The sequence below is a fragment of the Pelecanus crispus genome, chromosome 1, assembly GCF_030463565.1.
Source record: "Pelecanus crispus isolate bPelCri1 chromosome 1, bPelCri1.pri, whole genome shotgun sequence".
NCBI lineage: Eukaryota > Metazoa > Chordata > Aves > Pelecaniformes > Pelecanidae > Pelecanus > Pelecanus crispus.
The window spans coordinates 149,591,728-149,602,106 of record NC_134643.1 but is presented as its reverse complement, the minus strand read 5'-3'; positions in this window follow the sequence as shown (position 1 = coordinate 149,602,106).

Sequence of the window (10,379 nt, the reverse complement as noted above, 5' to 3'; positions counted from 1 at the left end):
CTCACTTGCCTTTTTACTACTTTCATTTCTCTTTAACTTCTTAGTATTTTAGAATATTGAGTGAATGACTCAATCTGTGTGTCCCTTTGTCCAAACAGAGGCCTTTACTACTCAGCTGGACAATAATTTTTCACGGCCATAGGGTTAGGACAAGGTATTAGGAAAACAGCCCACGCTGTTGTTGAATGCAATGACCGGTTATGAGCGATGCTCCTCAAGGATCAGTGCTGAGACTCATAGTGTAACTTGGACAACGGGATGAAATGCGGTCTTAGCAAGACTACGGATGACAGCAAACTGAGGGCACTGCCTGATACACTGGAGGGCAGGCCTGCTATTCAGAGGGCTCTTGACAGGCTGAAGAAATGGGTTGATAGGAGCCTCCTGAAGCAAATGCAAAGCCAAATACCTGGCCAAAACTAACTGCGTGTATCCTAGAGAGTGACTGACTGTCAAATCTGCAAAAAAGGCTCTGAGGTCCTGGTGGGCAGCAAACCGAACACAAATCAGAAGTGCTTCTTTATGGCAATGAAAACTAGACACATACTAGGCTATACTGGGAGGCATGGACCCAGCAGGTCAAGGGCAGTGATTAGTCCCTCTGCTCAGCACTCAGGAGTCTGCAGGTGCAGTTTCATGTCCAGATTTCAGCCTCCTAGGACAAGGAAGTTATTCACAAACTGGGTAAGTTCAGCAGTAGGGCACCAAGATGATTACGGGGGTCTGAAGGAACTGGGATTTTTCAGCCTGTAGAATATAAGCTAAGGAGATAAAATCACTAATATTGTTATTTTTATTGTTATTATTTTATTTCAATTGTTAAACTGTTCTTATCTCAACCTACAGGTTTTCTTACTTTTGCCCTTCTGATTCTCTCTCCCATCCCACCGGGGGGAGAGTGAGCGAGCGGCTGTGTGTTTCTTGGTTTAGCCCCTTGCCGACAGGGGCTAAACGACAGCAGTCCTTTTTGGTACCCAACACGGGGCTACAAAGGGTTTGAAGTCATAACAGGTTAACCAGAACTTACTGAGGAATTTGTATCTGTCAGTAGTTGTGGGTCACAATATTGATTCACCTGTTCTCGATCTTAGTTTACCTGATCGGCACCATGCTCCTTTTTTGGGCTCTACATGTTAAAGATTGGTGTTGGTTTTTGCAGTTTGCTGTGCTCTGCAGTGATTAGTGATGTTTTGCCTGGGAGATTTGTTATTAAAAGCCTGTAGAATATAAGCTAAGCGGATAGAATCATAGAATCGTTTAGGTTGGAAAAGAACATTAAGATCATCAAGTCCAACCATTAACCTAACACCGCCAAGTCCACCACTAAACCATATGCCTAAGAGCCACATCCACATGGCTTTTAAATACCTCCAGGGATGGTGACTCTACCACTTCCCTGGGCAGCCTCTTCCAGTGCTTGATAACCCTTTCAGTGAAGAAATTTTTCCTACTATCCAATCTAAACCTCCCCTGACGCAGCTTGAGCCCATTTCCTCTTGTCCTATCGCTACCTACTTGGGAGAAGAGACCAACACCCACCTCACTACAACCTCCTTTCAGGTAGTTGTAGAGAGCAATAAGGTCTCCCCTCAGCCTCCCCTTCTCCACACTAAACAATCCCAGTTCCCTCAGCCACTCATCATAAGACCTGTTCTCTACACGCTTCACCAGCTTCATAGCCCTTCTCTGGACATGCTCCAGCACCTCAATGTCTTTCTTGTACTGAGGGGCACAAAACCGAATTACAGTATTGGAGATGTGGCCTCACCAGTGCCGAGTACAGGGGGACAATCACTTCCCTGCTCCTGCAGGCCACGCTATTTCTGATACAAGCCAGGATGCTGTTGGCCTTCTTGGTCACCTGGTGCACACTGCTGGCTCATGTTCAGCTGGCTGTCGACCAACACCCCCAGGTCCTTTTCCTCTGGGCAGTTTTCCAGCCACACTTCCTCAAGACTTTAGCGTTGCATGGGGTTGTTGTGATCAAAGTGCAGGACCCAGCACTTGGCCTTGTTGAACCTCACACAGTTGGCCTCAGCCCATCGGTCCAGTCTGTCGAGTTCCTTCTGTAGAGCCTTTCTACCCTCAAGCAGATCGACACTCCCACCCAACTCAATCGCCTTGTCAAGATCATTGATAAAGATATTAAATAGAACCAGCCCCAGAACTGAGCCTTGGTGGGCACCACTTGTGACCGGCCACCAGCCGGATTTTAACTCCATTCACCATAGCTCCTTGGGCCCAGCCATCCAGCCAGTTTTTTACACAGTGAAAGGTATGCCCATCCAAGCCATGAGCAGCCAGTTTCTCCAGGAGAATGCTGTGGGAGATGGTGTCAAAGGCTTTACTAAAGTCTAGGTAGACAACATCCACAGCCTTTCCCTCGTCCACTAAGCGGGTCACCAGGTCATAGAAGGAGATCATGTTGGTCAAGCAGGACCTGCCTTTCATGAACCCACACTGACTGGGCCTGTTCACCTCGTTGTCCTGTATGTGCCACGTGATGACACTCAGGATGATCTGCTCCATAACCTTCCCTCGCACCGAGGTCAGACTGACAGGCCTGTAGTTCCCCGGATCCTCCTCCCAGCCCTTCTTGTAGATGGGCGTCACATTTGCTAACCTGCATTCAACTGGGACCTCCCTGTTTAGCCAGGACTGCTGATAAAGGATTGGAAGTGGTTTGGTGAGCGCCTCTGGCAGCTCCCTCGGTACCCTTGGGTGGATCCCATCCAGCCCCATAGACTTGTGTGTGTCTAAGTGGTGTAACAGGTTGCTAACCATTTCCCCTTGGATTATGGGTCTTCATTCTGCTCCCTGTCCCTGTTTTCCAGTTCAGGGGACTGGGTACGCCAAGAACAACCGGTCTTTCTATTAAAGACTATGGCAAAGAAGGCATCTAGCACTGTCTTTCACTGTGTGTAATGGAGACAGAACAGACTTGTCTGGGAGTTGCACAGTGTGAGGATGAGAGGGAGCAGTCACAAGTCGCAGAAAGAGAAAGTCCAATTTGATATAAGGAAAAAAAATCACCTATACATGGGAGTGGTTGGTTGGTCTCTGGAACGGGTGTCCAGAGGGGCTGTGAAATCTCCATCCTTGGATATATTCAAAACACAACTGGACAGGCAATTGGATCTGACATTGAAGTTGGCTCTGCTTTAAGTGGGAGGTTGGACCCAGTGACCTTCAGAGGTACATTCCAACCTGAATATTTCTCTAAATATTTCTCTAAATGGCTCTTGTCTAAATAGCTCTAAATGGCTGGTCAGCCTTTCTAAGTCCCTGTTGTGAAACAACAGTACTCATTTGTACACTTAAAGCAACTGGGAGAGCTGGATTCGTACCATGTACTGGTACAGTTGCCTAGAGAACTACTGCATAGCACATGCCTCTTCCACTTGGGAATGGGGCTTGACTCAGAAGGATCCTGTTTCTTTTCAGTGCTGAGTTGTCAGTTTGAGCCAGCATGTCTTTTTCTTTTTCATTTCTGGATGCATTCTCCACCTAATACAAAGCCTCAGGATTAGGGCTTGGGGAAGCATAGGAGAGACGAGTATTGGAAAAGATGAGGAGCTCAGGCAACTCATGTGTTTTGGTGGTCCCTCTGAGGCAGGAAAAGGAATAATGTCCTTCAAAGACAGTTCTTCATTTTCTGTTTCATTGACTGGAAGGGCCCTTTGTCTCTCATGAATCCTGAAAGGACTACTAGTTTTTGTAGTCAGAAAGCATCATAAATTGTGATACTTATTCAAAGCAGAAAGCACTGAGGTGTAGTAGCCAAAGCGGGGTCCTTAGGTCTTCTTATTGTGGAGGAATGTAACCCATTTTGATAATATGCTCAATTTATATAGATGTAGGAACATTTGGCCATGGATGTCTGATGTGGCCTTACCTTGCCATAAATTCATTTGTATGGATGGAGCACTTTTGAAAGGACTAGTAACAGCCTTTTCAGGTAAGTGATAAACATAAGAGAACCATTTCTAAAGAGATGTGAATGGGGATATCTTCTGGGATATTGTTCTTGATGTAGGCTCTGTTAGGCCATTTTTAGAGAAGCCTGGGAGACCAAAGGTTTACTTTGATATATTTAAAATTTGAGATTGTGTTCTGCAGGAGAGGCCCCGCTTTAATGTTGCTGGGTAGAATACTATAAAAGCCCTATTGCCTGTTTCCTCTGCTTAGAGCAGCAGTATCTAAATGCAGCGGGCTTGAGAGGTTTTGCCACTAAATGTTGGATTTAGTTGACCATTGCAGCCAATCTCTCTAAGTGAGCCTTAGAAAACTGTTATCATTTCAGCCCTTAATGTTCTGCTCTCTTCCTAATAACACTGGGCCGGGTTCTGCTAACACTTTTATTAACTCACAAGTGGTTACTCTTTCCAACGTTAGATTGCTGGGTTTCTTCACATTCTCGCTTTGCTGGATCCCTGCACTGAACTGCTCGTGCAATTTATCAGCACAAGTGGTTTCAGAAGAGATTCTGTCCTGCTGGTGGTGTCTTCCTTGTTCTAGAGGACAGACGGAGTTCTGTCATGTTCAGATGACGCAACCTCCCAAGTCAAGCAGTTTTAAACCAGACAGAAAAATCTTTGGAAATTTATCGTATAGCAACAGCAATATACAGGGGCATAAAGGCCATACCACATCACAGTAAAATGTCTGGCCAGCCAATCCATTGCATCAGCATATTAGGATTTTTCTTCATCTTCTGTGCAAATTTACATTTTTGTACACTGTACATGGAATTGGCATTTAAACTGCCAATTTAGCATTCAGTCACTCATTGTTATCAGGTTATTGAACTTCCTCACAGTTATCTTTGGCTTCTATTATCTCAAACTACTTGTAATTATTTATCCATGTGAGGATCCTACTCTTATCTCAGGGCAGCTTAGGCTTTTCTGATGATCTAACAATGAGATGTTGATTTTTTTCTCTAAGCCCTTTGACTGGCACTTCACTTTGAGCCTGATCTTCCTTTGGGTTCCTCTGGAAGAAAAGGGCTAGCATGACAACATTCTTTAGGGCGTTGGTAGTACCAAATTCTCACTGATACTTTCTGCTGTCACCTTACCTCCTTTAACAAATCTTTTAATTTACCTTAATCATCTATTTGCTCATTGGTTTCTGACAAGATTACTTTTTTGGGAAATGATTTATTATTAGATTTCTTTTATTCCTTTTACAGGTTTTGCCGTAAAAAACATTTATGGCCTGACTTATCTTGCTCCTGCATTTATCCTGTCAGTATTCACATGCTTTTCTGTTTTCCTTCTGTGGCAAGGGCTCCAAGTTTTTGACAAATGCCTTCTTATTTTGTACAGCCTCTCTCACCCTTTTACTTTGCTAAGCCAGGATCCAGGAGATTTTTCTTTTTAAAGAGGCAAACCCCCCTACTGCTTGACCTGTTTCTATTATGAATGGGACCCAAAGAATACATTTCAACGTTTGGCTTAACTGTGTGGGAAGATTCCAGAGTGGGCATAGCCATGTCTTTATCATGTACTGCCATAGTGGATCCACGTGTGAAGGCTTTGTAGAAGCAGAGAATATTAGGTAACATTTCTACAGAATAACAGTATTATTAGCACTTGGCAAAAACCTAATTTCTGCATCCCTTACGAAGTGTCGCAATGGGCAATGTAAGCCCTTGTAAGTCCTTGTTAGAGCTAAGTAGTCAGTAGAGACCATGAGGTCAGCACAGAAGACAAGAAGCAAATGCCCTCACCTGATGGTGTGTCTCCTGATAGCCTTGACAGAGATCAGGAGCACAGCAACAAACTTTATTTTACCGATATAATTTGATTTCTGGGTTCCTTTCTTTGGGAAAGAAGCATATTCCAGCAAGGAAGTCAGAATTTGAGCAGGTAATAGCAGAGCACAGACAAAACTTCCATCTTCAGTTAAAGTCTAATTCCACACAAGGCTCAGCCTTCATCTGGAGTTATACCAAAAGAGCCTTATCATCTCAGTCCCCAGTTTGGATGGCTGGCTGGTGAACCATCTACTTGCTCCTACCTGAGGATGTAATGCTGGAAGCTCACCATGACTTCTAAAACGGTCTTAAGACTCAAAGAGAAAAGGCTCGGCAATTCACCCCCTTAACAGAATTAGCCTCCGAGAACCTTCATTCACAAGAAAAAGAACTTCATCCTCTGAGTAGCCCCACTAATTTTGATAACTCATATATCTTGCTGCTCCTTTTGGTCTCTGAGATTCAGGTTCTGGGGGCCTCACAATGTTTTCCATAATTGGGTGACGAATCACTGACATATCAAGTTTACGCTTTGGTGTACAATTGCTTTTCATTTTGAGACTCAAAGGCTCAGATTTCTATACTAGACATTTGAACATAACTATCTGATTATTAGACTAGTCTTATAATGATACTAGCCGTTTGATTATTAGACTAAAGACTCCCAGGACTACTTTCTTGCACTGAGACCAATTGCCATGTAAGAGGCCAGATACATTTTGCTAAACCTTTAAATAAGGTGGACACATGCAAACTGCCTTTAGAAATTAGCCCTGACCTGAGCTAACCTCTGGACTACGTCCAGGAGTTATTCAGGGCATTGCTTCCAAATCCTGGCCAAACCAGTGCTGGGAACAGTTGTTCCAGACATGTTCCAGGGCTGGGGATCCTTCCAGTTACCAGTGCAGTCAGGGACGATCCCCCACACTGTCCAGCTTCTACTGTAGCTTGATGCAAACAGCTCTTGGCACACCTACTGTCTTTGACAAAGTTAATGATTGCCTTTTAGTCAAAGACTCACCTGAAGCTTTTTGCAGCGGATCAGAACAACAAGGACAACTTCTTAATGAGGCTGAGTTCAAGCTGGACACACATGCAAACCATCTTTGTATTTCTCTCAGTACGCAGCAGTGGCCAGAGCTGAAATGCTCACAATCACTTGCTAGGAGAGTGATGGGCTTGTACTAGACTACGCTACTCTATACAACCTTTCACAACATCTTTCCTCTTGGGCAAAATTGCCGGAGTGAAGCACAGCTTGGCTCTAATCCACCAAAACCTAGCCATGAGCTATGAACCATTCATTGGCTCTCTGTAGGGAAGGAAATAGGAAAGTTTAATAGAGACAATATTGAGACACTCAGGAGATGGCATTATGGTCTTGTTAAACAGACGCTATATAAACTCCTCATTTGTTTCCTGTTTTCTCCTGGAAAGGGATAACATACTTCAACTTATTCAGGAAAGGTGTTACACCCATGTTCAAAAAAAGGCCAAAAGTTCAACCCAGAGAACTGCAGGCCTATCAACCTGGGAAACTCATGGCATGAGTCCTCTTGGAGCACATTTCCAGGCACTTTAAGGAGAAGAAGGTCACTGGAAACAGTCAGTATGATTTTACCAAGGGCAAATGCCTGTGACAAGTGGGGTACCACAGGGGTCTATCCTGGGACCTATCTGGTTTAACGTCTTTATCAATGACCTGGAGGAGGTGATGGAGTGCATTGTCATCATGTTTGCAGGTGGCATCAGGTTGGGGTGACCAGCTGATTTTTCTCAAGAAGAGGCCTGCCATCCAGAGGGACACAGACAGGCTGAAGAAATGGTTCAAAAGGAACCTTGAAATCATCCACTACTCACTTGAAATCACATTGTTCAGAGGAAAAGGTAAAAAATATAACATTATTTTAAAACAGCTTTTTCAAAAACAGTGTTTTGACAAATTGTGCTGTGCATTTCCTAAAACTCTGTGCATTACACCAGCCCTTGTTAATCTGTTACGAAAGAGCTTCATACAACATTTGGCAACTTCTTGAAGTTGGACACGATTCTTGTTTGAAATTGGACACAATTGTCCCATCTACTCCTTTCTTATGAAAGGCTGGTAACATTTCTGAAGCTTCTATTAGCCTGGTGTTTTTCTTACAGCTCCTCCTAATGGTGCAAATGTTAATGCTAAACTGAGACACCATTATTAACAGATTTTTCAGACCATGTAAAGTGAATTTTCTGTCTTTCATTTATGACAAGGTATTTGTGAATTGGCTAGCAACATCTACATCAACAGTGTGGAGCACAACCTGCAGGAGGTCCCAGCAGACCACCCTACACCTGTGGACCAAGAGGTCTGGTGCTGGAAGGGGCTGTCTTGGGAGAACTGGAGAGCTCTCTGCCCATCCCTGACTACTCTTGGGGGAGTCTCAGTTACTCACATTGTAAATACTGAACTAGAATAAACCACAGAAAAGCACAGTAAAGAAAACCGCAATTGTTCCTGACATGAACACCAGGCTGTGGGCTGTGGCAGTTCACAAGCTGTTGAGATGACAGTTCCCAGGAGAAGGTGGGGCCTGTTGAAGGGGGACACAAAAGATTTCACATGTCCAGAAGGAAGCTGGTTCTAAAGAGATTCAGAGTCCTTGCCTTGTCCAGGACCTGAGGGCAGCCACGGTGCCAGCAGGGCCGTGCCCTCCCCGACCAGGGCCCATCCCACACCACCCAGTCAGGGAGCACGGGCAGCCAGAACCCAAGGAGAGGGCAAGGCTGGCTGCATAACTTGGTGCACACAGAGCCCTGATGAATTAATCCAGACTACAGTTTAAAATGGATCGGTTAAACTAATTCAACCACTGTTTGGGCAGCCTGAAGGTACTGGTCAGATGACACTGTAAGACCACCCTCAGGTCACTCAGAACCTGTCCAAACATGCCATCGCAAGGGGATGCAAATCCCTTCAACAAAACGAACCAGGCATACTGACACACACTTTGCATCACAAATATGTGTGGCACAGGAGGATGGTGCTATCAGAAAGTTAAGCAAGGTGGTAGTGGTCACTGAGGTGGCTGGCAGTACCTGAGTAGAGCATATTTGATGAACAGGCAATTCCAGACCACACTGACACATGCACCAGCTGTGTTCTTCTTAGGCTACATAAAATAAGCAAATTAAATCCTTTAGTGAGTAGAAGATTTCAAACATGCCAGTCCTGTTCCCAAGGTACTGAGAAAGCTGGCAAGGACTGCATCAACGCTAGGTATGTGGTTCTAGAGACCAAGCTCTGCAGCTGAGCCACAGCCTCACATGTGCTCTGCCTTCAGTATTACTTGCTTAACTTATCTGTAGTTTTTTCATCCATAACTTCAATGTTTTAAAATGGAAAATATTATTAACATGCCCTTCTGATGGGAATCACTGGGTAAAGGTGGGCAAGACTGATGTCCTGGTTTTGGCTGGGATAGAGTTAATTTTCTTCCCAGTAGCTGGCATAGTGCTGTGTGTTGGAGTTAGTAGGAGAAGAATGTTGATAACACGCTGATGTTTTTAGTTGTTGCTAAGTAGTGCTTATGCTAGGCAAGGACTTTGCAGCTTCCCATGCTCTGCCAGGTGCACAAGAAACTGGGAGGGGGCACAGCCAGGACAGCTGACCCAAACTGACCAAAGGGCTATTCCATACCGTATGATGTCATGCTCAGGATATAAACTGGGGGGGGGGGGGGGTGGCCAGGGAGCAGCGATCGCTACTCGGGAACTGTCTGGTTATCGGTCGGCGGGTGGTGAGCAGTTGCATCCCTTGGGTTTTTTTCCCCAGCTTTTGATTCTCTCTCTCGTTGTTCTCCTTTTCATTACAATTTACAATCACTATGATTATTACTTTTATTGTTATTATTTTATTTCAATTGTTAAACTGTTCTTATCTCAACCTATGAGTTTTCTTACTTTTTCCCTCTAATTCTCTCTCCCATCCCACTGCGGGGAGGGTGAGCGAGCAGCTGTGTGCTTCTTGGTTGCCGACAGGGGCTAAACCATAACAACTGAGCAGTGTGAATGGAAAAGCAGAAACATTTAAAATTTGAAATGTCTGTGAAGTACTGTTGGTGGATCTGACCACATACACGAGCAAAAAAAAAAAAAAAAAGGAAACATTTTGGTTCAAGGAAAGCAGGGTTAAGAATAGTTCTTCCTCTAACAGACTAACTAGTAAGGATCCTGTCTTACTCCTAAGAAGCCTGGGGAGTTCTTCACCTTCCTGCTATTGTGCCTGTGTTGGGAGTGGAAGGTAGGGGGTAATTGCAATCACTCTTGCTACAAATGTTTGAGAACAGCAAGAAATACAAAGAATTTGTTACATGAAGATTACATATCTGCATGCCAGATATCATGTAAAACAAACTAGGAAGTGGCTAACACTCAGCATGACCCAGAGACACATCTAAAGTTGCTGGAAATTCAAGCAAACATTGTGGGTTAGACTCTCGTATTTATATGACTGCAAAGTCTTTTAGAGTGACCAAAGACCTGGGCTGGTGCAGAGGTCACAAATGATGTATACAGGCAGTCAGGTCCTGACAGAATTAAGTGTCCATGCTGTAAGCACTTTAAACATGGACTAACCACA